Raw genomic sequence first — 6,100 nt, forward strand, 5'->3', positions numbered from 1 at the left:
GAAAAAAAAGAAAAAAATAATTTTGCTGGTTTTCAAAAACAACGTTCTAAATTGCTCAACAAAAATGTGGATGGGGGGGCGCCTGGGTGGTTCAGTCGTTAGGCGTCTGCCTTCAGCTCAGGTCATGATCCCAGGGCACTGGGATCGAGCCCCTCATCGGGCTCCCTGCTCCGCGGGAAGTCTGCTTCTCCCTCTCCCATTCCCCCTGCTTGTGTTCCCTCTCTGGCTGTGTCTCTTTCTCTCTGTCAAATAAAGAAATAAAATCTTAAAAAAAAAAAATGTGGATAGGGGACTCCTCATGGCCGCGGCGGCTGCTTGGGTGCAGAGCAGTGGTGACTGAGCTGCGAGCCTGGCTGGCGTGCACCGAGCCCCGGTCTGGCCTCGGCGTGCCCACCCCTCCCCGGGGCATCACACCCCTGATGCTGCGTGGGTGCTGAGCCCGCCCGGACTGGGACCGTGGTGAAGTATTTCCTGGGCCAGAGTGTGCTCCCTAGTTCCTGGGACCAAGTGTTCGCTGCCTTCTGGCAGTGGTACCGGAATCCCTATAGCAAACAGGTCTTGACGAAAGACATAGTGCACCGGGAGGTGACCCCTGACCAGCAACTCCTGTCCCGGTGTCTCCTGACCAAGGCCAACAGGATGTCCCGCTGGGCCGAGCGACTGTTTCCTGCCAATGCTGCTCACTTGGTGTACATCCTGGAGGATTCTATTGTGGACCCGCAGAACCAGACCATGACCACCTTCACCTGGAACATCAACCACGCCCAGCTGATGGTGGTGGAGGAACCATGTGTTTACTGTGTGAACTCTGATAACAGCGGCTGGACCGAAATCTGCCAGGAAGCCTGGGTCTCCTCTAGCTTATTTGCTGTCTCCAGAGCTGTCCAGAAATTTGGTCTTGCCCGGTTCAAAAGCAACGTGACCAAGACTATGAAGGGCTTTGAGTACATGGCCAAGCTGCAAGGGGAGGCCCCTTCCAAGACCCTCCTTGAGACAGCCAAGGAAGCCAAGGAGAAGGCCAAGGAGACGGCACTGGCAGCTACAGAGAAGGCCAAGGACCTTGCCAGCAAGGCGGCCAGCAAGTAGCGGCAACAGCGGCAGCACTTCGTGTAGTCAGCCCAGGCCCTGGGGCAGTAGGACACCCGACCACCCGGCTCCAGTCCCTCTGCCCTTCCCCCTTGTACTTTACTAGTAAAAGTCAGCTTCTAGCCCTTTCCGCTCTCTGGGGGTAGGGGGAAGGGGAGTGTTGGGGCTTGAGCCCGGTGTCCTGTTTGGCGCTGACGGTGCAGCGGGCATGGTCCCCACATCGGAGCCGGGACTGCAGATTCGCGCTGCGGGCAGCTGAGGACTGGCCCAGGGAGGGGCGGTGGCTCGCTCGGGGTCACAGCGTGCGGAGGGAGGAAGCCTAGACTGTAAGCTCCGCGAGGGCAGGGGCCCTTGTTGCGTTCTCTGATGTGTCCCAGGTACCTGGAACAGCATCTAGCACATAACCGGCACTCAATAAACAGTTCTTGAATTCAAAAGAAAAGAAAAGAAAAGAAAATGTGGATAGGGGCCTTAGGTGGCTCTGTCAGTTAAGCCTCTGACTCTTGGTTTCAGCTCATGATCTCATGGGTGAGTGAGAGCAAGACCTGCTTTGGGCTCCCCACTCAGCAGGGAGTCTGCTTGAAGATTCTTTCCCTCTGCCCCTTCCCCCACTTGCTCGCTCATTCTCTCTCTCTCAAATAAATAAATAAATCTTTTTTAAAAAATGTGAATCATGTAGCAGAGCTTGGGAGCCTGTAGCTAAAATAAGTTTCTTTTCTTTCTTTTTTTTTTGTTGGGATGAAGGACAGAGCCATTGATCATCTATTATGTTAGTATTTAAGATCCTAGCAGGAACTGGTCTATTTGTATGGTACCCTGTGGTAACTAGCATCTAAAAGAATGCCTGCCATGTATCTTGTTTGTTTTGTTTTTTAACCAGTGTGATTTTGTCTTTTTTATTGGATGAACTTTTTCATTTATAATAGTTATAAATTTACAGAATTTTTGCAAAGATAGTACAGAGGGTTTCTCCATATCCTCCACCCAGTTCCTTATTATTAGCATCTTACATTAGTATAATACATTTGTCACAAGTAGAGAATACATACTGATACATTTATTATTAACTAAAGTCTATACTTCATTCAGATTCTCTCGGTCTTTTTCCTGATTTTTTTTTTTTTCTCTTCTAGGATTCCATCTGGATACTGCATTAAATTTAGTAGTCATCTCTGTTTAGACTCCTCTTGGCTGTAACAATTTCTTAGACTTTCTTTGGTTTGGATGATCTTGATTTTTTGAGGCATATTGATAAGATCTCTCAATTGGGAGCTGTTTCCTGTTTCTTTCTCCTGATTAAACTGGAGCGATATGTTTTGAAACCACAGAGGTAAAGAGCCATTCTCAACACATCATATAAAGGATACATAATATCAACAGGACTCATCAATGTTGTTATTACCCTTGATTACCAGGTTTGATCACCAGAGACTGTCAAGTTTCTCCACCATAAAGGTATTGTTTTTTCTCTTTCCAACTGTATATATTAGAAGAAATTCACTATGCAAAGCCTACACTTAAGGAATGGGGTTGTTTTGAATGCTGGTTATTAAAAATAATAACCCTGTTATTAAAAAACAAAAAAGCTTCTTTATTTAAACTTTTGAATATGCAAAAATATAAAGGGGAAAATAAAACTATAACAACTAAAATGACTATTTTGGAAAACATTGCTTCATGCATTTCTCTATTAATATACACACGTATATACACATATACTGACACCTCACACTCAAGTATATAATTTTATGTGAACGGGATCATATCACATCGGCTGCTTTTTATTATGTATACACAGTTTAAATGCAGTTTCTTGTTTTTTTGTTTTGTTTTGTTTTTTTGGCTTATCTCTGCTCAGCATTCTCCTATCTTTCCTAACACAACATTTCTCCATTCTTCAAAGCCAAGGCTTCCAAGTTGTGCATAATTTTGGCCTCTAATATTTATATATATGTAATATATATATACACATATATACAATTACATATATACTTATACAATTATATGTAATTTTACAAAAAATAGGGTGCTATTATATACCTATGTCTAGCTTAGATAGGTAGTAGACTCAGCTGTTGTCTCCTGAGGCAAGAGAAACAAAAGCAAAAATAAACTATTGGAACTTCATCAAAACATAAAGCTTCTGCATAACAAAGGAAACAATCAACAAAACTAAAAGGCAACCTACAGAGTGGAGAAGATATTTGCAAACGACATATCTGATAAAGGGTTAGTATCCAAAATCCATAAAGAACTTATAAAACTCAACACCCCAAAAAATGAATAATCCAATTAAAACATGGGCAGAAGACATGAATAGACATTTTTCCAAAGAAGATATATAGATAGATGGCCAACAGACACATGAAAGTATGCTCAACATCACTGATCATCAGGGAAATGCAAATCAAATCTACAAGGAGATATCACCTCACACCTGTCAGAATGGCTTACATCAATGAAACAAGAAATAACAGGTGTTAGTGAGGATGCAGAGAAAAGGGAAACCTCATGCACAGTTGGTGGGATTGCAAACTGGTACAGCTACTCTGGAAAACAGTAAAGAGGTTTCTCAAAAAGTTAAAAATAGAACTACCCTACTATCCAGCAATTGCACTACTAGGTATTTACCCAAAGGATACAAAAGTACTAATTCAACGGGATACGTGCACCTCAATGAATATAGCAGCATTATCAACAATAGCCAAACTATGGAAAGAGCTCAAGTGTCCATCAACTGATGAATGGATAAAGAAGATGTGGGGTGTGTGTGTGTGTGTGTGTGTGTGATGGAATATTACTCAGCCAAAAAAAAGAATGAAATCTTGCCATTTGCAACAACATAGATAGAACTGGAATATAATGCCAAGAAAAATAAGTCAGTCCGAGAAAGATAAATACCATATGATTTCACTCATATGTGGAATTTAAGAAACAAAACAAGCAAAGGACAAAAAAGAGAGAGAGAAAGAGACAAACCAAGAAACAGACTCTCAACTATAGAGAACAAACTGATGGTTACCAGACAGGAGGTGGGTGGGGGGTGTGTTAATAGGTGATGGGGATTAAGGAGTGCACTTGTGATGAGCACTGGGTGACATATGGAAATGCTAAACCGCTGTATTGTACACCTGAAACTAATATTACATTGTGTGTTAACTAACTGGAATTTAAATAAAAACTTAAAAAAAAGAGTATAAATTCTGGAGCCAGACTGAGACTATCCTCTAGGTTCCCATGTTAATTACCTGGGTGACATTGAACTAAATTCTCTGTACTTCATCTTTCTCATGTGTAAAAAAGGAATAATAGAAACACTTACTTTGGGGCGCCTGGGTGGCTCAGTTGGTTAAGCCACTGCCTTCGGCTCAGGTCATGATCCCAGGGTCCTGAAATCGAGCCCCACATCGGGCTCCCTGATCATGCAGGAAGCCTGCTTCTCCCTCTGCCTGCCGCTCCCCCTGCTTGTGCTCTCTCCCTCTCTCTAGCTATCTCTCTCTTTGTGTCAAATAAATAAAATCTTAAAAAAAAATTTAAAAAAAAAAGAAACACTTACTTGACAAAGAGATTGAGAAGACTAAAGGATTTAGTAGAAGTATAAAAAGATTGAAGAAATGTTAGCAGTTGCTGGTTTATTATTATTATTATTATTATTATTATCATTATTATTTTTAAATAACAATACAAAAGTCCCTCAGTCCCTCCAAGTCAACTAGTATAGGCGCAACCACATAAAATTCCATGTTACAAAGACAAACCTCATTTTATTCAGTAATTTCCCTATTGATAGACATTTGCCTTCTCATTTTTTTGTTATTACAATAATACTGCAATAAACATCTCTTCATACAATGAACATACATTCATACAATCTTTTTGAACTTGGTCTTTTACATGTAAGGAACAGATTCTCTGGGGAAATATTGCTGGTTTGATTTGTATATGTATCTTCATTTTTAATGGATTTGCCAACATTCTAAAATTGTTTTAATAATTACTATTTTAGCAGTAATGTATGAGAATACATATTTATAATATTCCTATGATATGCCTATGAGCAATAGATATTGTCGCTCTTTTTTATTCTTTGTAAATTGTGAATATAATCTGATATCTCAGTGTAACTTTGACTTAAATCACTCTCCTGTTGCAGAGATTAACTTTTTGTTATATGTTTGTGGTCACTTGAATTTTCCTTTTTGAGATTTTTCTTGTTTATATCCTTTGCTCATTTTTCTGTGAAGATGTTACCCATTTGTAAGAATTATTTTTATATGGACTTTATCTGTGAAATGGATACCAAATATTTCCCATAATCTATCTTTTATATATTAAATTTTAGGATAATTTACATCATTTTCAAAACACATAATTATATAATTATTTTTTCCATTTTAAAATGAGTTTTCTAAGTTTTCTGTCTTGTATATCTTTTTTCATCTAAGAATTATTTGGACCATGTTTCTTAATTTCATAATAGAAAGACTATTTGCAATCTTTTTACTATCCTATAGTATTAGGGGTTTTTTTGAATGGAGGTCTCAATCCTCTAATTTGTTTTTACAAACAACTGAGACAGTGGTTTTCAAACATCACTATGCATTCAAATCACCTGGAAGACTTTCCAAAACACAGATGGCTGGACCACATCACCAAATTTCTGTTTCAGTATCTATTATGATTTCTAACTTCTTCCCAGATGATGTTGGTCCTACTGGTTCAGGGCCCGCATTCTGAAAATCACTAAATGCTCACAATACAGAGTTTGAAAAATACTAATAAAAAAATAAAGAAAACTTTCAGTAGAGGCTTAGACATCAATGCTCAGTACCTTTTTCAAGGTCACGCATTTAAAAATGACAGATCAATATCTCCCAACTCCCAGAAAAGTAATAATTCAGCCACATCATACCATCTCCCTAGGTTCAATAGAAGACTGAAGATTCTATCAGTTACATCTATGAGGGTGGAAAGGGCTAGGAGTTCCATGTTCATGCAGAGACCAGAGAACCAA

The 6,100-nt window shown here is 39.8% G+C and overlaps 1 pseudogene; it reads left to right on the forward strand.

Moving 5' to 3' along the window:
- Window positions 1-298: 298 nt before the first annotated feature.
- LOC114214747 (PRELI domain-containing protein 1, mitochondrial pseudogene) lies at window positions 299-1,113 on the forward strand (annotated as a pseudogene).
- The last annotated feature ends 4,987 nt before the right edge of the window (window positions 1,114-6,100 follow it).

Source organism: Eumetopias jubatus, unplaced genomic scaffold (genome assembly GCF_037043125.1).
Source record: "Eumetopias jubatus isolate StellerSeaLion01/CBP00866 unplaced genomic scaffold, mEumJub1_p1.0 scaffold_1, whole genome shotgun sequence".
In the NCBI taxonomy this organism is placed as follows: domain Eukaryota; kingdom Metazoa; phylum Chordata; class Mammalia; order Carnivora; family Otariidae; genus Eumetopias; species Eumetopias jubatus.